At 41.2% G+C, this 25,718-nt stretch overlaps 1 long non-coding RNA gene across 1 annotated transcript in view; it reads left to right on the top strand.

The window, feature by feature from the left end:
- LOC112922142 (uncharacterized) overlaps positions 1–25,410 on the top strand; it is a 40,005-nt gene extending 14,595 nt beyond the window's left edge. Inside the window, exons 2-3 of the long non-coding RNA XR_003235393.2 lie at positions 20,238–20,350; positions 24,874–25,410. This is a non-coding gene — a long non-coding RNA (uncharacterized lncRNA). The remainder of the gene's footprint in view (positions 1–20,237; positions 20,351–24,873) is intronic.
- The last annotated feature ends 308 nt before the right edge of the window (positions 25,411–25,718 follow it).

The raw sequence follows: 25,718 nt of genomic DNA, 5'->3' as shown, positions 1-25,718 counted from the left end.
TGCATCTCCCTTATCCCGCAGCAGTGTCCTAGCTGTGACCACAAGGCCAACACTTTTCGCTGGAACCACTCACTCCACGCTGGCCCCTCTCGCGGGCTGCACACAGCTTTCTAGGCACAAAGAGCAAAATTTATAATTATAGGACACCCCCAACACTGCCCCCACAGCCAGGATCGCCTGGCCCTCAGCGCATGCTCACTAGTTGAGGCCACCAGAAGAGCCGCAGGTTGAAAGAAGTGGGGGAGAGGGCAGGGGAATCTCCCTACCCCCAACACCTCCCCCCAGTAAGATCCCCACGACTAATTTAAAGACCAGGAAAAGGGGAAGGCAAGGAGTACAGGCTGGAGTATGTCTCACAAGCCCTGGGAGGTGACCAGAGCACACTGGGCCTGGAGGGCACCTCTGACCTGATCATTCTCTGTCTCAGACGTACAGGGTCAGAAGGCTCCTCTCTCCATCCAGTGCAGTGTGGGGCAGAAATCAGGCTCCAAAGAACTACCCAGGGGAGGTTGAGGCTGAAACCAGAGACAGAAGAGGCGAGAAGGAGCAAAGGCTTCTGTGAAGGAGGAATTGCTTTGGGGTTTGGTACTCTGCAGCCAGGCTAGAAAGCCATATGGACTTTGTTTGGGACTCACCTAACCTGTGTGTGTGGGAGCTCCCGCAAAGATGGGGTCATGAGAGGACTTGGAGAGGTGGAATTTGGCATCCACCACACGCATCCATGTGACTCCAGTTGAACTTTTGTTTTCCTGAGAGATCTTCGGCCTCCTTCCGGGCTTGCTAGGCTTAACATGTCTTTGGAACCAAAAAGTCTATTGCTCTTGGAGACACCCAGCAAGGTGAATGATCATGCACTCTGTGGTCCTGAGAAGAGAGGGGCGCATCCCTTCTCTTCCCCACAGCAACTCCACCACCTATACCTACTTTTGGGCAAAACCAAGTTCTTTTCCTTTCCTGCATGGTCAGGAGACGGGGTGTACGGAATTCCCTGCCTGGACCTTGTGGCCTCCTGCAGGAGTGAGCAGGTGGAGATGGCATAGGGGAGCTTGGTAATATCTGGAAGAACTGAGAAAGTGGCTTTGATTGTCAGGTCTTCATCCATGCTGGGGGTAGATTACTTCAAGGCTTAGGTGAGAACAGAAGAAAAATTGAACCTGCCTCCGCTTCTGGACCCAGTTTTCTCTGCTTGGAACCCCGGGTTCTTCCATTTGTGCCTCAGTGTCCCCTGCACTGACAGTCCTGCTCTTGCCTCTCTGCACCTGCTTGGTGGTGAACGTGAGAAGACACCCAAAGGAGACAGGGCTTCAGAGCATGCTAAGGGGTTAAGAGCAAAACCTTATTCTTTCTCGCCTTGGATCAGTAGTAGCAAGATCTAGGTGGGTCTGGTTGACAAAAGACCCTTCTCATCCAGGACCACAGCCAAAGCTGGGCTTGTGATGCCTTGGCTCTGGCCTACTGCTCAGCTCCTGTACACCCACTACCCTGGTCCACCGCCCAGTCCTGATGAAATCTCTATGCAGTTCTGACCTCCCCTCCAGTCTCTAAACTTCACCCAGCAGTGATTTTCACCCAGATGTTAACCTTTGTGCAACAAAGTTGATGGTCAACAGCTAGAAAGATACTTTCAGAAAAGACATGGAGAAAATTAGAAATAAGGGGACAGAAATGCATAACTGGGCCCTGTACATGGCCAAACCCCTTACCTGCAGTTATCTCTTTACACCGTCATACACCCCTAAGACACTATTCTATTACTACTGTCTCCTTTTTTTTTTTTTCTGCTGGGGAAACTAAGCTTCAGAGAAGTTGAAAGCCCTGACCTGGCTTAGCCAGCTAGCACTATGCCAGACCTGGATGAAACCAGGCAGACCCTACTGAAAGCCAGCTTCTGTCCCATCCTGGACTCAAGAGAGAAATCGGCTCACTTGGAGAGCAAAATGGAGCTTCTCTCTGGGACAGAGCAATACCCTTCCCTGGAGATCTGCCCCAGTCTGCAGGGAGCCAGGGAGAGGCTTCAGTGCCTGAACCTCTCAGCTGAGAATCACGGGCAGCCAGGTCAGCCAGTCCCCTCCATCGCACAGCCTGCTGCTTCTAGGGCTGAGAGTCATGACCTTGTACTTGCTGTATTCTTGAGATGAACCAGAAGTACTTAAGTGTCATGTGTCCCTGAAAACAAGGGACAATTTAACCATTCCTTTTTGAGGTCCCCTTAAAAGAGCACTTGCATTTGTATGTAAGGCGATGGGAAGGTGGAGAGAGGGAAAAAGAAAAGCTCATGTCTATAATATGGGGCAATACCTGGGTGTATTTATTCTTGGAGTTTATTTATTTATTCTTGGAGTTTAGTGCGAGGCAAACAATGCAAATTTGTAGCACCACAGCAGTGTAGCCACATTTCAAACACTCCAACATCCTCCCTCTTTTGATGGGGAGAGACATTGGTGTAAATACATCAAGGAGAACTTCCCTTTTACTCAAAAGTCCCATTTCCTTGTAGGACCACAGAAGAATGTTCTCGGGGTGGAGCAGAGAGCCATCCACCTATATCACCAGAAGGACCTGTCTGCAGGTGCTAAAGAAAGGACAAATAGCAAGGAAGGCATCTCTCCACTTTTTAATCTACTTCACAGACTTGTGTGGTAGCAATGTTAGAGAGCCACTAATTATCCTATCAAATTGAGATGTGTAGTATTTGACCCAACCATATTTCTTTGCTTTTTTTAGTTTTTCCTTCTTCAAGGTTCTCACGAGGGTGGTTTCTTAGCTATCCAAGTCCATGTTCAGTGAATTTAAGAAAATACTCTCCTTAGAACCCTCCATTATTCTCTATAATTATACCTTTATAGTCTCTATAAATACATATTTATATATTCTATCTATTGCTATTTGTCTGCCTTAAATATGTCTTGCTTTAAATAAATATATAAACGTTTATTATTAAATAAATAATATATAATAAAAGCAAGCAGGCAAATAAGTGAAATCTGTGGTGGTTGTCCTGATCCTAACCAGGTAGACCTACACACAGCAAGTGGAAGGAAGTAGACATTACGAGGATAACTCTATCTGTATCCTGTCACTTCTAATATTGAGACCTGTGGCATCAATTGTTAACTTTTATCTGAAGAACCTCTCAGCCGGGTGATCCAGGCATGTTCCTTATTTATTTATTTATAGCCCAAGCAGTGGGGGAAGGGCAGAGGGAGAGGGAGAGAGAATCTTAATTAGGCTCCATACCCAACCTGGGGCCCTGTGCAGGACTCAACCTCACCAACCTGAGATCAAGACCTGCGCTGAAATCAAGAGTCTGATACTTACCCGACTGAGCCACAGGGCACCCCTATTTATGTCATTTGACTTAACTCTTGCAACAAACATGGGATGCCATGAGTTACATAATCCCCGCATCACAGATGTGGGTACTGAAGCACCGGGAGGTTATGTAATATGCCCAAGGTCATATTCAACTAGTCAGTGACACAGACAAGATTAGAACCAAGACTGTTTCACCACAGTTTCTGCTAAAATCAATATCACAAGGTTGTCCATTTTGGTTATATTCGAAAGCATCTCTGGATTTCAGAATCTTCTTTCAGGGGGATGGGTGTATCAAAGGGTGGGGAGTGTGAAGACATGCATTTTCCTCCTTCCCTCCCACTATTCTCATATTCCATTTCATGATTGTCTTCAAAATTGTTACTTCCTTAGGAGATCTAAATGGTTTTCCCTGCCTTAGTTGCAATGCCACATGTGTAGGTCTCTACAAACATTCAGAAGGTTCTCTCTCTCTCCCTTTTTTTTCTTTTTCTGTTTTTACTGACTTCATTCTCTCATCAATAGGAACAAACTTTGCCTGTCTTTTACAGGCAGGGTGTGACCACACCTGCAAACCATGCTAGGAAACTGTCCTTGAGGGTGAGACCTATTTGGATGTGGAGATGCTAAGGAGCCTTGTCCCCAGGGCAACCAGTGCAGGATCCTTCTACCAGAGCCCACTGACTCAAACCAGAAGTGCCAGCCCTGGTTCACAGAGGTAGGAGAGCCCCAGTTTTTTCTGCTTACCCTCTTTGGCAGATTATTGGGGCACTGGAAGCCAGCTGACAGTACGTGCTCAGTCAAATCGAAGGGAGAGTCCAGAGCAAAGGTACTTGGTGATTCAGATTGAAATTTGGTAACCTAGTGCAAGCTAAAATTACATCTCCATGGGACGAAGGCATCCATGAGACTGAGCATCTAATATTTTCAAGGCCACTGTAGAATCAGTGTACCTAGTTATTCATTATTATGTTGGTTCAAAATAGCAGAGTGACAAATAGTATTCAAATCTTCAATTTGGGGTCACCTGGGTAGATCAGGTGGTTAAGCATCTGCCTTTGGCTCAGGTCATGATCCCGGAGTTCCAGGATCAAGCCTCACATGGGGCTCCCTGCTCAGTGGCGGTCTGTTTTTCCCTCTACCCCTCACCCCACTTGTGCTCTCTCTCTCAAAGAAATATATAAAATCTTTTTTACAAATCTTCAATTTGCAGGAAGGAACCCTCCAAGTGTGTGCTACTGATCTGGGGTTTGGGGGTTAGCTTTTCAGCCAGTCCTAGGGGATAGGTAAGATTGGCAGTGCCTACCTGGTTATAACCCAGGCCTATACTGCATTTATAGCTCCCTGGCATGGCAATGAGTCCTGGGAATAAGTAGAAGGGTGGGTGGGGCCATGGGCATAATATGGAGAATACAGAACCTAGTAGAACGGGGAGGAATGGTTATTGTCCTGCTCTTCAGGGAATCTTTTTTTTTTTTAAAAAAGATTTATTATTTATTTATTCATGAAGGACACACACACACACAGAGTTCAGGGAATCTTTCTATGCATTTCTTTAACATCCACCCACTGAGTAGGCAAAATATTCCCAGCCTAATGCCAGGCACTTGTAGACACCAAGATGGAGAAGTCATGGCCCCTGGCCTCAAGGAGTTTTCAAGTTTGTGGTGAAAGGCAGGGAAATGTGACCTAATATACTCTGATAAACTGAAACAAAGAGCTGTGGAAGCCTGAAAGAGAAAGTGGTCCCTTCTGCCCTGGAAAACTGCCTGGGAAAACTTCATGGGGGAAGTGATCTGACCAGAGACTCAGAAGATATGGCAGGTGAGGCAGAGTAGGGGTGGGAACACCTCCGAGAGGGAGAAATCAGAACGCCATGGAAGGAAATCCAGAGTACAGGTGGAGAAGGTCAGATCAGATTCTTCTTTCTCTGAGGCATAGTCAAGGTCATTGCTCCTTGGCTTTTTGGGGTTTGTGTAAAGAAGCTGTAGGTTTCTCACATGGTTAGTGTGTCTTATGCCTTCCTGTCACATTCATGGCAGGGAGGAGTGGATGTAATTGTTTGCCAGAGGATGGATTTTCTTTTCTGTCCAACTGATGAGCCACATTTAGACTTCTTTCTAGAGTGAATAAATTCAGCCCCTTGTGTCCTAAGCACTTACTGAAGGTTTAAAACACAGAGAATGACACATAAAAGTAGACAGGGGTGTGCAAATATTAGAGGAGGTTAGAATATTGAGCGCTGTAGCAAAAAAAAAAAAAAAAAAAAATCCTGCCAGAATGTATTCCTAACTTTGCAAGTATGCCAAAAGTACTGGTACCATTGACTTCCTCTTGTGCTTGCACTTCTATCAGAACAGATGAAACATGCTGTTTTGGCTAGTTTTGTTTGTCTCTCTCTCCCTTGGGGCTGGGAGCTCCTTGGAGGCTGAGAGTATAGCTGATTCACTTATGTTCTCAGCCCCTGGCACAGTGCCAGGCACATGATAAGAGCTCAGTACTTTCTGAATGAAGGAGTGATGTAAGTTTAAGAATATTAATTTTTTTAAATTTTTTTAAATTTATTTATGATAGTCACAGAGAGAGAGAGAGAGAGGCAGAGACACAGGCAGAGGGAGAAGCAGGCTCCATGCACCAGGAGCCTGATGTGGGATTCGATCCCGGGTCTCCAGGATTGTGCCCTGGGCCAAAGGCAGGCGCCAAACCGCTGCGCCACCCAGGGATCCCAAGAATATTAATTTTTCATTGGTGTTAATGATAGTTGGAGCACATGAATAATGTTTTGGTTTTTTAAAAATTAAAAAAAATTATTAAGTTACCTCTACAACCAGTGTGGGGCTTGAACTCAGTGACATTTTGGGTTTTTAATTGTGATATAAAAAGTAATCACAATTATAACTAGTTCTTATAAAGCTAGTGTTTGTTTATGGTGTGACTAGCCTGCTGAAATGAAGGGCAAAAGCACAATAGATATTAAACAGTTCGTCTGTCTCGACATTGGTCACCTCCAAGAAACCCAAGAGCCACAAGTTTGAAAACCACTGTGCTAGAGGTCTCAAATTCGTATCCAATTTGTTGCTTTAATTACTTCTTGGCATTATAGGAAGGCTCAACCATCCTCTCTTTATTGGTCTTTTTACTGTTCTGAGGCTGTAGTAAAATCTCATATGACCAAAACTTAGTTTTGTGCCTATGTTTTGTTGTGATTGTTGTCATTTTATGTATACTCTGTATATTGGCCAAGATACTTTCTCAGCTGAGCTAAAGTGTATTTAAGAAGACATCTTGTTCTTCCTATGGCTTCCATATAACTTTGGGTGACCTAAGGAATGGCAATAATCTGGATTCTTAGAAGTTAGTACCTTATGGCCACTTGCCCAGGGAAAGAGCAGTATCTATGTAGGAAGACAGATTAGTCTAAGATGTTTTGATGCCCTTCTTTTGTACCGCTGTTCTGTGTTAACATTCTCTAACATAGGCACCAATTAGATCTTGGAAACAAGCATGAAGAAAAGCATAAAATGAGATCAAAACATGATCAGCTCCCTTTGAATTCTACCTTATGTTTTAGCCAGTCTATTGGCTCCTTGGCTTGGAGAAATTTCAAATTCCCACTGGCTTAATGGCAAGACATCTTCTCATTCTTCTTTTCCAAATACATTCTCCCTTAAAAAGAAATAAAATTCCTCCCCACCACCTTATTTCTCTTGTGAATTCTCCTTTTAGAATTCAAATTGCAAAAGAACTCACAAGTGAAATAGGACACATTTCTGAGCACTATGTTTACTGTTTCATAGCTCCTAGGAACAGTAGAAATTTTCAGTAAATAAGCTTATAGCTTTTGTTTGCTTTGAGTTGAGGAGGCCATGTTAGCCTTGATAATCATCTCAGAGATACTGACCTGTGGCTTGGTACCCAGACGGCTGAGATACTATACAAATATCATCCAGCCATCAGCATGTGACGCAAAGCAAGACACAACTTTTGAGAGCTGTGGGTCTCTAGGGGCAAAGATCAACTTTCCTATTAACAATATTTAAATATGGGTCCAGGGTGCCCATGCCAATTGATTCCAATGAGATTGAATATACAAATGCAAAAGATGGGAAATCCAGGTTTTGGTCAATTACCAGCCGTTCTGCATTCTGGTAGCTCTGTGGAGACCACAGAATGTAAAGACCTCTCTTTTGAGACTTTGATAGGAAGCCAATATAATACCTTCTTCCTCCTTGGAGAATTATGTTCATGCATACATGCCTATCCCTAAGAATCTAATTCATTATTACAACAAATGTATTGATTCAATATTCCTATTTCAAGCATTTCTAAGACATGGTAAGGAAGGAAGAACTACTACATCATTATGGTATAATTACAAATAACATTCTTCAGCCCATGATTGTCTTTATTAGCTGCAAAAAAGTGGGAAGAAAATGAAAAATTCATTAATCATTGAATAGTGACTAAATATCTAGATGTCTGGGAGTGTTTGTATAAATCACTGAACACATTTTCTACTTTGCAACCGGAGGCTTGGTTTTGAGCACATAGATCCAATCTGTTTTTCATTCAGGGACAAAACAAGGGGAGAGCTGATACTAAATTCTGTGTCTTGCTGAGAAAAGCAAAGCTGAGAACAAATAGTTAATATTTACCTGTCAGGAGAGCAAGTATTTCAGCGTCATGAGCTATTATCTTGGCATAAGTCTGAAACTGAAAAAAAAAAATATGGAGGTAAAGTGAGTTACAGAGAAAAGGTTTTCTTAGATTTGCCCGGTTTGAGACAGAAGCATTTTAAAAAGATACAATGTGGGCTGTCTAGTAAAGGATTTTGTGTGAAGGGACAATTATCCAAAACCTGAAATTACAAATGTAGCCGTTAAAAGGCTCAAGATTGTTTTCATTTAAAACTTGGGATGCTAATATATTTCCTTTTGCATGAAGTATGGCTACCTGAGCTGTCTTTACTTGTACCAAACGGACTTTAATAATCTTCCATGGTAGTCAAGGAAAAAATTCTACCTAGGTTGCCAATTTAGTGAGCATAAATTACTGGGAACTTTATATGGAATAAATTATATTCTTAAGCCTTCTCAGATGTGCAGCCAATAGAGATTTAAAAGCAGAAAACGAAATGCGAAACTTAGCTCGGAGGGGCATTGGTTGTATTTGGAACATTCTCTGGAGTTGCTTTCTCTCTACCCCTGCGAGGAGATTACAGGGCCTGCATCCCAACCTGAAGCTTTTTTAGCCACATGTGGCTCTTCAGAAACCTGCATGTGGTTTTCTTCTTGGATTTAAATAAAGCGATAAGGAATATTGCAAAGTGGATGCGGCAGTGGGGCCAAGGAAAAGAAATGAAGAACTCCACTTGAGTCACAGACAGGACAAAGAGGGAAGGTGTCACTGACCGCAAATGTGCCATTGCCTGACTTGCATGCTTTTGTTGAGAACCCTGCGCTACCATCTTTTTTTGCAAAACCATTGTAAGTGCAATTCATGGGCACTCATAAATGCAAGGTAAGTTTAATTGATTTGTGGCTTTCCACATTGCTGACGATGAAGTGGTGCTTTGGCTGTTCAAAGGTGAGGGGGAACTTGATTTCATTGCGGAGAGGAGATGCCGCATCCTCCAAACTGACAGATGAATATTCTGCTTCAGAATTCATTATTTGATGTGAAGGACGATGCTTAAAATCTGAATCTGATAAACAGTTCAACAGGTCAAAATACAGACCATTAAAAGTTAAATGAATTGGAACGTTGAAAATCATTGGCAAATACATTTATGTGGCAGTTTCTAGCTTCCCTGATGATCTTTTTTTGATAGCCTTTTCTGTGCCATTTTAAGTATCCCCACTGTCTTTCAGCTAGCTACCATGGTGCCCGATTAGAACTTTGGGTCTATGCAGTATCATGGTACGTGAATGGAAAGTCACATCCCTCAACCAGAGATACCAAATGTCTCAATAGGGGCATTGATGCTTTCTTGGTCTCCTATAGAGAGAGTGAGAAAGACGAGGATGCTTTCCTCCCTGGACCCAGGTCTGATTAGTCTCGCTTTCCATCCCAAGCACATGGCCATATTTAGTTTATGAACAGAAAATTAAGTTATAAAAAGACATGGTTATTGTGATTAGTCAAAACATGGATGAGTACCCAAAGCTAATTTTCTGTTTCCTCTCCAATCAGCTCCCTTTTATGGTCTTAAAATTATATCCAGGGATTCTGTGATGTTTCTGTCTTTGAGAGGGAGATCCTGATTTTCAGATGTGACACTGAACTACTTTGGAGACTAGGTAATAAAAAGCCAATTGTGGTTTTTGTTTTGGATACATGCTTTCTCTTCTTCTTTCTCTTGGATCTCTGGCTCTGGGAAGCCTTCCAGAAAGGAAGTTCATGGCAAAGAACTGGAGTCTTTGGTAACAGACAGCAATGAACACTTAGGTGAGTGAATTTGGACCCATTTTCTTTAGTCTCCATAAGTCTTAAGAAGACCTCTACTCTAGCCAATAACTTGACCACAACCTCACAGACACTATGAACCAAAAACACCCCTCTGAGCTCTTCTCAGATTTCTGACCCTCAGAAACCGCGAGAGCCTAAGTGTTTGTGGTTTTAACTTGCCAAGTTTTGGGTTAATTTGTTACACAGCAGTAGATAACTAGTACATCCCTAAGAAGTAAGTTGTGCTGTGTCTGGGATAGACTAGAAGGCAAATAAATATTTGTTGAGAGTATGAATTAAAATGAAGAAATGAAAAGTTTCATTTATATCCTTCTGCATCTTTCCTTATTCGTATAGCCTCTTGTAAAATAGCTTCAGGAAAGAGTGTTTCCGAGGGAGGATCTCTTTAATCATTAAAAGTTCAGTCATGCTGCAAATATTTATTGCTACTACTATTTGAACCACTTTTTAACTATGAAATGCTTGTGCGCCCATTTGAACATATGCCGGGCTTTTATAAGGAAATATTTGTTGAGGCTCTCTCTGCAAGTCTGTTTGCTTTTAGAAAAGTTATAACCCAGATTTTGGGTTAGGTAGGTAGACAAATTAACCCAAATGAGTAAAGGGTTAGTGGAAGGACAGAAGTTATCTCTTACATTGATATACTCAAGGTATTCATGGGTGAAAATGAGGCCAGTCACCAAACTGAGGGATATGAATAATGCAAAGCATTTAACAGTTAATGAGAGCAGCTTGTGGGGGAATGTGGCTCACCCATTCTCTCTGTGGTGTGAAATGTGACTGCAGCTGGCCTTTGGGTCAGACAATCCAGGTCAGAATCCCACCTCCTTTATTTACAAACTGTGAGAACTTGAAGAACTCACTTAATCCTGCGGGGTTTCATTTTCTTCATCTATAAATCAAGCCAACAAACAGTATGATACAGGATTTTTTAAAAGACAAGGTTTGAAGAGGTTTAGCTTACCACCTGGCATGCATTAGGTACTTCAAAAATTGTTAGCTACTTTTTATGATGAGTTTTTTGTTTTGTTTCCTACATTGTTAGACCACTTTTCTTTTCTTTTTTTTAAAAATATTTTATTTAAATTCAATTTGCCAACATATAGTGTAGTACCCTTTGGTCATCACATCATGTGCCCTCTTTAAGTTAGGCCACTTTCCTGCTCACAGGCACCTCCCTGTCTTTACCCATTAGAGTCTGGAGGGATTGTCTGAAAATCTAGAGAAAAGAAGTATGACCAAAGCATGGTTGGACTTCTCTGCTATCCAGGAGGAGCTTGGTGAGATGGGATAGATTAGCAGACTGTAGTACTGGACTCTGGAGAAGATGCTGACCATTAAAGCTACGGTTCTTTCAGCTCCACATGGCCTTTTCACCAGTTTTGATTCTGTCTTTTGACTGGTCTCTCTTAATGCATTTGTACCACAAGAAGAACCTCCAAAGGTCAAAGTGACCACAATGGTTGGTCCTCCATGTCTATAAGTTGCAATTCTAAGCCTCAAGCTCTATTAGTCATTGCAGAAATACCTCAATCAGGTGATTTTGTGGCTATTTAGTAAGGGAGCCAAGTCAAAAAGTGGTTCTTTTGCTCATCACCTGGTTGCTTCACCTTGACTTGATCATGCTTGAAATTGTATGAGACTCCCTGCATATTCTCTTCTCCTTCCTCTATATCATGTTAACCTTGCTCACTTTGCCAGTTTCTTCTTATACTCTCATCCAATCCTATAATGTCTCTCATTTTCCTCTTTGTCTTCCCCTTCTACATGCCTACCATGCATGATGAGGTAGGGGAGAAGAAAACCAGGAGTAGGTCTGGAACTACTTTGCTTCCTCCTATTCCCGCATTTAACTCATGTTACATGCTTCTGTTGTAAAGGTACTTCGAAATTTCCAAGCAAATGTGTTTTTTGTTTGTTTGTTTGTTTTTTAGTGGAGCCAGTTATATTTTATATTTTAGGTCATAGTCTAGGGCATCTATAAGAGTCAATAAGAAGTATGTAAGTCTTGGGGTAACATGGACAAAATATCTTTCTTATTTGGTTTGCTTCCTTGCTCCAAGTATACTGTTATTCTTATTCTCAACGTTTTTGTATTTTCCTCAAATGGGTCTTCTGACCTTTTGGCAAAACATGAATACATAAGATTCACCATACATTAGCCAGTCTGAACAAACTTCTTGATTTTGAGAGTAAAGATATAATGAGCACAGCCAGGAATATGATGCTATTTATTAGATTTATTAAAATGTCCCTACTATGCAAGTTTTTTGGGCCACACATGCAAATAAATATGACCAATGCATTAAATGTAATATCTTAATTACAGTAAATCTAACATGTCTATTCTCTACAACGTTACATGAACACATGTGGCTAATTTTTTTTTAAGTCCTGGTGGAAGAAATTGGAAGACATAGTCAAGAAAATCTTTAGAATGCCCCTTCCTGAGGGCAGAGAAACTCCATGGTCTCTCCGTATCCCCATTTCTTCCTACTAATTAATTAGAAAGAAAATATCCTAGCAGTTGGTGAGGTTCATAGCTTCTTTTTGCTCTACCCCATTATTTCAACATAGGAAATACATATGCATAGCAATTGTAGCAAGTAAGAGTTGGGAGAAAAAAAGGAGAAAATTATTTTATTTTTCAGGATAAACTAGGTTATGTTGCTGTAACAAATGAACACTAAAATATTTGTTGCTTAATGAAACAAAGGTCTATTTCTTGTTTACTATTCGTACCAGTTATGAGTTGGCAAGGGTACTCTGTTCCCAAATATTCACCCAAGGGGCTGATGATGGAGGCTCTACCACCTACAACAGACCATCTTGGAGCAGCCCCAGTGGCTCAATGGTTTAGCGCCGCCTTTGCCCCAGGGTGGGATCCTGGAGACTTGGGACTGAGTCCCATGTTGGGCTCCCTGCATGGAGCCTGCTTCTCCCTCTGCCTGTGTCTCTGCCTCTCTCTCTCATGAATAAATGAATAAAATCTTAAAAAACAAAAACAAAAACAAAAAACAGACCATCTTGAATTAGTGACATCCTCTGTGACCCTAGCAAGGGAAGAGAGTACTGGAATGTCTCATGCCCAGAAGGACATGTAGCTTTTCTGCTCATTCTGTTGGCAAGAATTTGTTACCTGGCCAAGCATAACTGCAAACAGTCTGATAAATATAGTCTTCTATGCACCTTTAAGTGAGAGGAAAGCACACCAGTAATGCCCATCACACTATATAATTCAATCCCTTCAGGAAAACTAAGGCCAAGGGGTACCTGTGTCCTAGGTCACAACCTAAGCTAGGGGCAGGGTCAGTACTAAAACCCAGCTTTTTGGATACCAGGTATTATTTCTGCTGCTATTTTTTATAGTAGTTAACTCTTTTCTGTATAGAAGTTGATGGCACAAAAATGTTGTCAAGCTATAGAATATGTCAGAGAAATTATCAAGTATCATTGAAGAATAATGACTTTACTGTGTTTTTGAACTTCTTCTTTGTTTTTTCTTTCCTATCCCACTCTAGCCCAAGGCTCATTTTCTGATTGTGGCTTGGGGGATATCTAAGCCATATCCTCTAGCACTATGATGAAGGAAATATTCTCTTACTCAGACAAATGCAAATTTTTGACACTGGAAGTAGTCATAATATCTTCCACGTATCTAGGACCTTCAATTTCACAAATCACTATCAAATATCTTTTCTTGTTTGCTTCACACCTAACCTACCAGACATAAGCAGGTTGAATCACTGCTTATGGGTTTTACAGATACCTAGGGCAATGGCATGATATGCTTAAGTTCACATAGCCAATTAATGGGACTATAATCCAAAGCTTTGATTTTTAAGATCAATACTAGAATATAAGGTAGGGTTTTTTTTCCCCTCTTCCTGTTTCCTGGCATTCTGGATTTTCTGGTGTTAAAGAATGATTAGGTGACTTTCTCTAAAATTCAACAGCTTTGCAGTAGCAGAATGAGGAGCATATTTGACTCTTAACCAAAGTGCTTTTATAGATTCTTATGTTGATACAAATACAACACCTGTTAACATCTGGGAGGTATTACATTGAGGCCAAACTTGCATCTCAAGTGGTTGGATGTCTTTTGAAACACTGAAAGGAATTCTGTCTTTCTGGTTTCCTTAGTTGGCACAATGAGGATACCAAAACCATGGGATTAAAAGAGTGCCTGCATATGGCCTGTGCTGTGTGCATATTTGCTGTTATGGTTCCTCAACATTCCAGAATGATCAAGAACCGGGAGAGAAAATGAAAAAAAAAAAAAAAAAAAAAGGAGTAAATTCCAGCTTCACAAATTCTCTTTCGATCTCTTCTTTTTACTTCTGAGAATCTATCAGAGTCCCGGGAGATAAAACATGTAATTCATAGAAATGTTGCGCAACTGATAAGTCCCAGTGGGTTAGTGAGATTGCTTTAGTTGCAAGTTAACTGTTAGTGTGTAACAGAACCTCACTAGAAACTGGCTTAATCAAAAAGAGAATGCATGAGCTTACATAATGGAAAAGAACAAGGGAGACATATGTGTGCAAATACTGTCCCTAGGAAACTTAAAAAAAAAAAAAATCTTTTGGCTCCACTTTTCTTGTGTTGGCTTTATCCTCAAGTAGGTTCTCTTTGATTGGCATCAAAGATAACTATCAGCACCTCAAAGTTCATATCTTACAAGTTTAGTTTCTTTCTCAGTAGTTGCACCAAAGATTCCAGGATTAATACCTAGAGGTCTTGATTGTGTGTGAAGCACCGGTTTAAAAAATATCACCATCATTTTGACTAGTCAGGAGTAGGTCACCGGCCAACCAATGGAAACAATAGGTGGAGTCAGCCCCACCCAATGAAATCTTAAGGACTGAGAACAGAGAAAGAGGATGGTGTCTTACGGGAAAATCCAGGCACTATTACCTGAAAAGGAAATGGATGTTGAACAGAGAACTACAGGTATCTATTCTAGTGCTCAACGATATGGTTGAGTACGAGAAAATAAATTATTGTAGTCAAGGGTGTTATTTTATGTGAAAAGCTACAAGAGTTATGACAGGTGGAAAAATCTGATGGATGAAATTGGATCTCAAGTTACCTCCTCGTTAACCCTACATTTCCCCAGAAATATAATAGAAGTAGATAGCATCTTTTACATTTTCATTTCATCTGGAAAAAGGTATTGGGGGGAAGATGTATAGGTTATAAAACAAAATATTGAAACCTTAAAAGTGATCAGTCTTTTCCAAGTAAATAAATATGGACATGCTGGTCTATTCTTCAGATGAGATCATTTATTATTATTTTTTAATTCCCAGGAAATCCCTCTTCTTTGGATGGATTTGCCTCTGCTTAATCTGTAAGCAGTCCTGGTCCCAACACAACTGTGTTCAGAAGGGGAACCTTGTCATTGATATTTTATGTTTCTGTAGGCACCAGTTACTATTTCCCCAAACCTGGAGTGCATGGCTATGGGACAGAAACTTCCTTCTTCAAATCACATCATTTATCTGTGTGGGCAAAATCCATCATTTTCATCCATTTATCATATCTTGTTTGGATGGAACTCATTTCCAACTGTCACACATAATATACTCCCTAAACACCAACTAAATTCCTACAAATCCATCAACAGACTACACTGGTAAATAAATCCTATCAGCTTATATTTGCATAGCACATTCCTGTTTCTTAAGTTCTCACAAGAAAACCATTTCACCTGATCATCATGGGAGCTTTGGAAGGCAGGCAGGGTGGATACGATTCTTCTCATATCACAAATGATGAAACTGAGATGAAGCGACCTACTCAAACTGATAATTAATGCAAGTCTGCAGATTCCAGACCTCAAGCTTCCCCCACTACATCTTATTATCTGAGATTGGGTGACGGCAGTAGCGTAGGCTGGAAGCTAAGAAGAAAACTCTGGAATCGAATGAGCAATGGTTTAAAGGCTCTGTTGGTTGTTATTTACGTGTGTGACCTTGGGCAAAGTTCTTAATCGCCTACGCATCTGTATTGCTACAATTATTCCATACCTCATAGGATTCCTGCGATTATTAAGTGGCATAATGCATGGACAGGGTTTAGCAGAGGCTCCATATATGGCCCCAGCTTGAATATGCTAGTAATTGTGAGAGTTTCATCATGTATCTCAAAATGTAGTTTCAGTCTCCAATCACAAAGAGTGAATAAAGAACTAAATCATTCATCTGTAGTGTTCCATGCCCCTTATAGGTATGGGTGGAATGGGAGGATGAATTGCCTGAATCAGTCTCTTATCTTCCCATACTTGCCTTTTCTTCTTCTTCCCCCTCTTCTTCCTTCTCCTCCCCTACCTTCTTCTTCCCTCCTTCCTCCTCCTTCTTGTTTCTCCTCCTCCTCCTATTTCTCTTTCTTTCTTTCTTTCTTTCTTTCTTTCTTTCTTTCTTTCTTTTTCTTTCTTTCTTCTTTCTTTCTTTCTTTCTTCTTTCTTTCTTTCTTTCTCTTTCTTCTCCTTCTTCTTTTCTTCTTCTTCTTCTTCTTCTTCTTCTTCTTCTTCTTCTTCTTCTTCTTCTTCTTCTTCTTCTTCTATTCAAGTAAAGCAGTGGGAGTGGAGAAGGAACAAAATCTGTAACTGGCTGTGATCAATTAATTGTAAACACCACTGCACTTGGACCAGCCTATATATGCCTTCTAATTGCTTGATTTATTTTTTAATTTTCATTCCAGTTCCCCACTACAAAGCCAAATATGTGCTGCCTGTGCTTAAAAGATTATGAGGTTAATACTCTTTGCATATTCTAGCAGATAAATGTGAACTCTGCAATATGATTGAACAATTAAGTTTAGACTTATGTAAAAACAATAAGAACCATCTGAGTCTTTCTTCTTAGCCCCCAAGAAAGAATTTCTTGCATTTAACTTTATTTTGAACTTCTCCAATTCAAACTGCATTATAGACTTCCCAGTGTTTGTTCTTTTCTATTTTTTAAATATTTTATTTTATTTTTATTTTTTTATTTTTTAAAGATTTTATTTATTCATGAGAGACACAGAGAGAGGAGGCAGAGACACAGGCAGAGGGAGAAGCTGGCTCTATGCAGGGAGCCTGATGTGGGATTCCATCCCTGGACTCCAGGATCACGCCCTGTGCGGAAGGCAGATGCTAAACCGCTGAGCCTCCCAGAGATCCCCAGATTTTATTACTTTTAAGTAACCTCTACTCCCAATGTGGGGTTTGAATTCGTGACCCCAAAATCAAGAGTCACATGCTCCTCAGACTAAGCCAGCCAGACACCCCTCCCAGTATAAAGAATAAATAAATAAATAAACCACTTAGTTCCACAAAACCTGGATAGCGATTCATCTCTTATATCAGCTCTGCATATAATGGCTAGAACAACTATTTCATTGAGCAGACCCTCATCAACACATGGTTTGGTGGAGTAAAGGCAAATGAAAACAGAAAGCATGGCTCCATGAAGGGGCAGGCCTCCTGTTGATCTTGGTTGCTTCTTTTAACCATTTGAGACTTCTGAACAGTTTGTCAGAAATGGAGCTCAGGGGTGGGGAGCAAGTGGTGAATGCACAAGACCAAATCCCTGCCAAGTGGAGCTTGTAGTCTAATGGTGAGTACAGAAAGAAAATGGGTAATGAAAGGTGGTGATGGAACCATGGAGGCCATAAGGGAGCAAGTTACTCAGGGACTGATGACATCTGAGCAGAGGGTGATGCATGAGTGTGAGTGAGCCAGTTGGGGTTTAGTGGGGGGAGAGCAGAGGCAACAATTGCAGACTGAGGGAAGAGGAGATAGAAGGACTAGGGAGAGAGAGAACACCTAGTTGGGTGGCAGACTGCAGAATTGAAGGAGAAATGTGGCAGGAGAGGGGGCAGAGGGAAGCTTAAGAGTGGAAAGGGGAGGAAGTATAACAATGGAAACTTCTTTCACTCTTACCCCCAAATCCACAAGACAGGAAATGACCTCTACTGTCTCTCTCTCTCTCTCTCCCAGGGGAAAGACTTCCCTTAAAGCCCAGACTTTCTAGGGATTGAAAGATTGAACCTCTTACGGGCCTTGAACCTCTAAGCACTTATTATGTACTAGCTAGTTTTTAAATTTTATGTTGATTTAACTTACAGCCAAACTGTGGGGTAGGCAGTATCATTCTACCTATTTTACAGATGAGGATATTGAGGCAGGGGGAGTGAAGTGGTTTTCCCAAGGTAACCCAGCTGATGAGAGTCAGGGCCAGGGCTGGATTGCAGGTAGTGTGGCTCTAAGGATTTTTCCCAATACAATGAATGCTTGTAGCAATGAGGTGTCACATGAGCTGATTTAGGAGTGTGTTGTAGAGCTTCCAACACTGTGTTATGGCGGTGATAGAAAACTTTCCTGACATTAACATGGAGATATATACTTTCATGTTTTTCAAGTCTTTAGTCAGGACAATGTTTTAATAAAACATGCTTATAAAGACAAGGATGTCTTTAAGTTCAAATTATAACTGCTATTTCAAATTGTCAAGGTTTATCATGGAAAAACTTCCAGACACCTTTTATCTTTGTGTTTGCTTTTTCTTTAACATAGGTAATAAAACTAGGCAGGTCCTTGTCCCTTAGAGTAGGTAACACTTCCTCATTCTCAGGAGGTGACAATGATGCCTTTTCAGCACTCTGACACTATTGAAATTCAAAGACTAGGTTTTATTGTGACTTATCCAGGTTTTGTTTTGTAATTTTGTGAATCAAAATTTCCCTTTTTCATAGATTGCGTGTCATTCGTTTGTGCCCAAACAAAAATGCAGTCTCCAGCCACACTTGAAATACTGTTTTAGTGTCTCTTTCTGAAGCTCATGAATTAGAATGTTAGAGGTACAATGTTGCTTTTTTTCTTAAGATTTTATTTTTAAGTAGTCTCCACACACACACACACACACACACACACAACATGGGGCTCGAATCCACAACCTCAAGATTAAGAGTTTCACACTCTACCCACTGAGCCAGACAGATGCACCTGCTTCTTCTTTTTTAAAAGTTTAACTTAATTTAATTTCTTAAAAAGATTTTATTTATTTATTTGAGAGATATTGAGCCAGTGATAGAGAAAGAGAGAGAGAGAGAGAGAGAGAGAGAGAGAGAGAAAGTATGAGTGAGGGGAGGGGCAGAAGAAGGAGAAGGAGAAGCAGACTCCTGGCAGAGCAGGGATCCCAATGTGGGGCTCAATCCCAGGAAGCTGATATCATGACCTGAGCCAAAAGCAGACACTTAACCAACTGAGCCACCCTGGTGCCCTTCTTTTATCTTCAGCATACAATGTTATATTAGTTTCAGGTGTACCATATAGTGATTCAGCAATTCTATACATTACTCAGTGCTCATCATAAGTGTGCTCTTTAATCCCCATCTTCTCTTTCCCCCATTCCTCCTTCTCACCTCCCCCTGGTAACCATCAGTTTGTTCTCTGTACTTGAGTCTGTTTTTTTGGTTTTGTCTCTTTTTTTTCTTTATTCATTTGTTTTGTTTTTTAAATTCCACATTTGAGTGAAATCATATGGTATTTGTCTTTCTCTGCAATGTTGCTTTTGATACATCTGCTGTAGTGCTGAGTGACGTGCTAGAGACTACACATTTCCAAGAAAAAGAGTTGAGATATTGATTTGAAAAGAAAAAGATGCTGAATTTAAACTGCGATGATTTTATTGAAGAAGTTTATTACTGACCATCATCATGACAACATTGAAATTCGCGTTGTCTTGCTAGTATTTCCAGTGCATTCGCAACTTTTGGCTAAACTCTACTTTTCATTGGGAAAAAGAAAAGTCATGAATGTTAAGTGTTTTCAGGTTTGGTAGATGTACTCCAAGAATACTTGTCAGAGAAACAGATTTAAAAACAAAAACAATGTGTAATATTTATATTACCAGAAAAAAATGCTTTGATGAAAACATATAGTAGGAACACCTGTAATTAGTTCCTGGAATTGATCTTTGCATTGTTTAATGCTCTATCCCTGTCAAAAAACATTTGTCATAATGGATCAGGTCATTTGATCTCTATATCCTATTTCCTATTTCCTTCCAGGACATGTGAGCATGGGCAAACACTTTTTAATTATCTTGATCAAGTGTGGAGGACATCTTTTCGCTGACCCCACTAGTAATCAACTGTGATCTCCTAGAAGCAGGCGAATTGATTGCTTCTATCCTTCCCAACTAGCCAGAAGAGGGGGTCATACATTATCCTGCCCCTTTGAAAAATCCAACTCAGTGATTGATTTTATGACTGCCTGTGGCAGCAAATTCCTCAGAATGAATTCTACCAGGTGAAGAAGTATTTTCTATAACTTGCTTTAAATTTCTTTAGCATTAACCACGCCGAGGAGTGCAGCCTCTTGCGGGACCATGTAATAAGGATCTATCAGTTTTACCGTCCAGTACATATTTTTAATGCCTAAGTAAATCTCTCTTATTTTCCAGCCCAGATTTAGTAATTCTAACTTTTGAAATCTCCTGTCATGAATGAATCTACACTCTGCTCAATTTCTTGCCCTGCTTTGGAGTTCTGACATCCCTGCACTGCATTCCTTCAGGTGAGGAAGTAAAAGACGAAGACAGTAACACAGACAAACGTGTAGTATGCTCCTCTGTGATGCTATTGTACTACGCTCGTTCTTTCTCTTTCTTTCCTCATTTCTTTGTTTCTTTCTTTTTTCTTCTTCTTTTCATTCCTTCTTTCTTCTTGATTTCTCTGCAAAAAGAAAAAGAAAGAAAGAAGAAAGAAAGAAAGAAAGAAAGAAAGAAAGAAAGAAGGAAAGAAAGAAAAAGAAATTCATCCAAAGCAAGGGAAAATTTCTTGGAAAGATTTTTATCTAATTCATACGCCGCTGGAGCTCTTGGGTAGCTCAGTCGGTTAAGTGTCTGACACTTGAACTCAGCTCGAGTCTGGATCTCACTTTCTCGAGCTCAAGCCCAGAGCTGGGCTCCAAGCTGGGTGTTGAGACTACAAAGAAAAATGATAAAATAAGATTAAAAAATAAAACAAAATAAAACACCTAATTCATACAGTGTCTCATCTTTTTTTTTTTTAAGATGTTATTTGTTTATTCATGAGAGAGAGAAAGGCACAGACACAGGCAGAGGGAGAAGCAGGCTCCATGCAGGGAGCCTGATGTGGGACTCGATCCTGGGTCTCCAGGACCACGCCTGGGCTGAAGGCGGCGCTAAACTGCTGAGCCACCCAGGCTGCCCACAGTGTCTCATAGCCCAGTTTTTATCCTACGGGAAATGTCCTAAAGGGGTTTTGACACAACTTTGTTCCAGTTTGGACATCTCCTGGGGTCAAGCAAGGCTTCTTTTTACCAAATAAGATAGACATCACTTTATTAAATAAACAGACACTTCAAGCACTAGTTACTAATGAAATAAAATTATAAGTGAAATGTCTATCTGCAAACCACATTTTCTCTAGATCTTTGCCGAGATGTGCTTCATCTTCACTTGCATATGATTCTTTTTTTTTTTTTTTAAGATTTTATTTATTTATTAGAGAGAAAGAGAAAGCATGAACCAGGGGAAGGGGCAGAAGTAGAGGGAGAAGAAGACTCCCTGCTAAGCAGGGAGCCCCAGGCAGGGCTGGATCCCAGGACCCTGGGACCATGACCTGAACCAAAGGCAGGTGCTTAACTGACTGAGTCACCAGCACCCCAATAATATGATCTTGGTGGCTTCCTTTAATTGGTTTTGCAATGTCAGTGTCAAGATGGAATTATCTGATGACTTAAAACTTTTGTAAGATTTTCAAAATTTAAATGAAAAATTATATTTTAATAAAATCTATCTTGTCATTTATTTATTGAAATGTGTGTGGGAGAGACATGATACTTCATGCTTGTTGCATAAACTGGCTTTGAAATATACTTGAATTGTGTATTCAAGAATGACCAAACAAAAGGATCAAATTGTGGTAAATACTGAAGCAGGAATGATTTTAATGTTGTTTTAATTTTGGTATTTCTGTAAAGAGGAGAAAATAGAGGAGGGAGACAAACAAAGGAGAGTGGCACATGCATGTGTGTGTATGTGTGTGGGAGGGTAACGACAAATTAGGAATGCTTCCACAGTGACACGTTCTTGGTCTTTCTTGTCTAATGCCTCTTCCCTCCTTCCCTTCTTCCCTTCCTTCCTCTGTCTCTTCCTGTCTTCTCTCTCTTTTACTCCCATCAAAGATTACTGAGCACCTATTATGTGCAAATATAGAGCTAAGCACTGAGGTACAATGGTAACCTGGAAGTAGTGAGTTCACAGAGCAGGAAGCAGGCACTCAAAAAAAAAAAAAAAATTGAATCAAGTGCATCAGGAGTCCTCCATCCTTCAGGTACCAGAGCAACATGGATAAAGAGCCCAGGTCCTGGTTGAGGGGGTTGTGAAGCTTCCTGTGGTAAGCCATGTTAAAAAAGATGTGTGAGGGATGGGTAGAAGTCAGCCAGGGGAAGGAGTTAGGGGAAAAAGAAGTCATCCACAAAGCAAACAGAACTTGTGGCATAGGAGCCCAAAGGAGCCTGGCAGAGCTGGGTGGGTGGAGGGCAGGGCTCCAGGGGAGGGTTCTGCTCCTCAGGTCATCAGGACTTGGAGTGCTCCAGTTCCTTTGAAAACATTAATGACAGTATTTGGGAAACTATATGGAGATGGGAGGGTGTTCTTTTCCCAAAATCAAATAAAGATTAGGTAGACTTGTAATTATTACAACAAAATCCTTGAAGTTCTAAAAAAAAAAAAATCTTAGAAATTCCAGAATATGCCAAACATCTGCTTCCTGTCTCCCCATGCCCATATGGCGACCTTATTTTTTTTAAATAAATTAATTTTTTATTGGTGTTCAATTTACCAACATACAGAATAACACCCAGTGCTCATCCCATCAAGTGTCCCCCTCAGTGCTCGTCACCCATTCACCCCCACCTTCCACCCTCCTCCCCCTCGACCACTCCTAGTTCATTTCCCAGAGTTAGGAGTCTTTATGTTCTGTCTCATATGGGGACCTTAATATGGGGCAGGGGCAGCTCAAGAAACTAGCTCAGTGCAGCAGAGGTTACTCATCTGTGAACTGGCAAAGAAGTTCACCTGATGGAAAGGGATCCCTCTAAGAGTGCTCCTCGGTATCAGGCACATCCAACTGAGAGAGACCATAAAAGACACTGTTTCAGGTACTTAATACTTCAATATTAGTTCCAGAAACTATCTTCTTTCTTTTCTTTCTTTCCTTTCTCTCACTTCCTTCCTCCCTTCCTTCCTCCCTCCCACTGTTCCCCTCCCTCCCTCTTTCTTCTTTCTTTCTTTCTTTCTTTCTTTCTTTCTTTCTTTCTTTCTTCTTTTTCTTCTTCTTTCTTTCTTCTTTCTTTTTTTCCTTCCTTCCTTCCTTCCTTCCTTCCTTCCTTCCTTCCTTCCTTCCTTCCTTTTCTTTCTTTTTAAGATTTTATTTATTTATTCATGAGAGATACAGAGAGAAGCAGAGACATAGGCAGAGAGAGAAGCAGGCTCCCTGTAGGAAGCCCGATGTGGAACTGGATCCCAGGACCTGGAATCACGACCTGAGCCAAAGGTATATGCCCAACCACTGAGCCACCCAGGTGCCCCTTCTTTCTTTCCTTCATCAAAGCCATAAAAATTACAAAAATTAAGCAACCTTTCATCTTTCTCACCGAGGCTGTGGGTCACTTTGTTGACAATGAAAGGAAATTAGAAGTCAAGGTCATGTTCCACATGTTCCACTTCCACTATTAGCGCCGCCTTCAGCCCAGGGCCTGATCCTGGAGACCCTGGATCGAGTTCCACGTTGGGCTCCCTGCCTGGAGCCTGCTTCTCCCTCTGCCTGTGTCTCTGCCTCTCTCTCTCTGTCTCTGTGTCTCTCACGAATAAATAAAATAAAATCTTAAAAAAAAATAAAGCAGTTTGAAGAGAATATTTTTGAAGGATTTTGAACAGAAATTATTTTATTAAAATAAATATATGTATTTTGGGGAGGAGAAGGATCAAGATAACATGTCTGTTAATTCAGCTTCAGAGGCCAGCCTTATTTGGTGGGAACTCTCCAACTTCACATGACATCACTTCAACTGGATAGCTGTGTTTGTGGAATTTCCTGTGTAGGCCAAGTGCTGGTCAGGCAGGGGTAATGTGGTGTTCACCCATATCCTGGTTCTCAAAATGCAAACTTGTTGAACTGAATTAAATGGCTGACCTAGCACAGCTGGTGGCATCTGAGGCTGCTGAAATACCCAGCCCTCATATCCATGCCTGCGTGCTGTTACAACTAACTCTGTTCCTGACTATTTCTTGTTCCAGACAGAAAAATATCCATAACTGTGTGGTAAACTCAAAAATAGCAATGATGGCAACAATAATGCAATAAATACCTAGACTCGGCACTCACTGTGCATCAGAGACAGTGCCAGGCCCTGTTACTTTCTGTGATCCTTACAACAGCTGGAAGGGAGGTATGATACTGTTCTCATTTCCATTTCACAGCCAAAGTAAGTGAGACTTAGAGAAGACTCAAGTCATAGAGCTAGCATGAAGTGGACCCAGAACTCAAGATGGTTTCTGTTGTTAGATCTGGATATTGTGCCTTTAATCATGATTCAGACTCAGCAGACTGAACCTTAAAGCCAGAGGGTTCTAGGGGCCCCTGGGAAGCTCAGTCAGTTAAGCTGCCAACTGGATCTTAGCTCAGGTCATGATCTCAGGGTCCTGGGACAGAGCCTCACATTGGGCTCCACTCTCAGGGTGGAGTCTGTTTAAGGATTCTCTCTCTCTCCCTCTGCCCCTCCACCTGCTCACACTCTTTCTCTCTCAAGTAAATAAATAAATCTTTAAAAAAAATCACAGAAGCTTCTAGAAAATAAGAGGCATTTCCCTGGGTCACAGTGTACCCAAAGCATATTGAGTGAGAGATCTCTCCTGGGGACTGGCTCTTTCTTTCTTTCCCCTATTCTTCCTTTCCTCATGACTCCATTAAGCTGTGCTGGGATGGTGAAGCCCTTGCGTAGGGTGGGAGAGAGGAACGAGAAAGACCCTGTTCATTCTGACCTCTACCCTCTTCCTGTTCTTCCCACAGGACCGATGGGCTGAATAGTCTTAAAACCTGGCTGTGGCCATCCATTTGGACGACTCCAGCAGACCCACGTGTCCTACGTTTCAACTTTTCAAACCTACCCTGTTTGTAATTCCTCAGCAGGATTCTGAGCTCTGCTGTTATATTTCAGTTTTACAGTTAATCAGAAAGATTTTGCTCCAGATTTGCCCTTAGCGTGGGGCTTTATTAATCCGATACGCCTCATATAGTGAGTGCCTGCTTTTAAGCCATATGCCCTGAATAAGTTATCAGGTTTCATTGTTTACCCTTAGTTAAAAAAAAAAAAATTCCATACACTCTGACCTCATGACACCCAAGCCCTGCCCATGTAGTTAAAACAGGGAAACTAGTCATCTGATATCATGAAGGCAAATCAGCTGGTAGATGCACTCAAATGTTTCCGTTTCCACTGGTGTGTGGGCATCGTGGGGAGTCATAGATTATTAATCAGGAATGCACAGGAGAGGATTTCTTGTTTGTGTGTTTGTTCATTTCCAAAATAAACCCAATACAAAGAGATACAGCTCCAGTGCATTTATTTTTCATTGTTAGCACATATCATTATGTCATCATGTAAGAATTGCCCAAAGAAATAATAAAAAAAAAGATACCACATGGATTGCTTAATGGCTCTCCCCCCGGCCCGCCTGTGGAGTAGTCTGAGAAAGGAAAAAACATGAGCATTACTCAGGCCCTCAGGGTGAGGAGGCTTCTTACCACGAGCCAGTGCCAGGTTAGTCTGGGTGTCTGCAGAGGAGGCTTTGGCAGGCCACCAGAGAGAGGGCATTTCATAATCCAGGATTCACCCCAGAGGATTCTGAGCCAGC

Source organism: Vulpes vulpes, chromosome 14, assembly GCF_048418805.1.
Source record: "Vulpes vulpes isolate BD-2025 chromosome 14, VulVul3, whole genome shotgun sequence".
Lineage (NCBI taxonomy): Eukaryota > Metazoa > Chordata > Mammalia > Carnivora > Canidae > Vulpes > Vulpes vulpes.
Note: the sequence above shows the minus strand (reverse complement) of the source record. Positions and strands in the feature narration are given on the sequence as shown.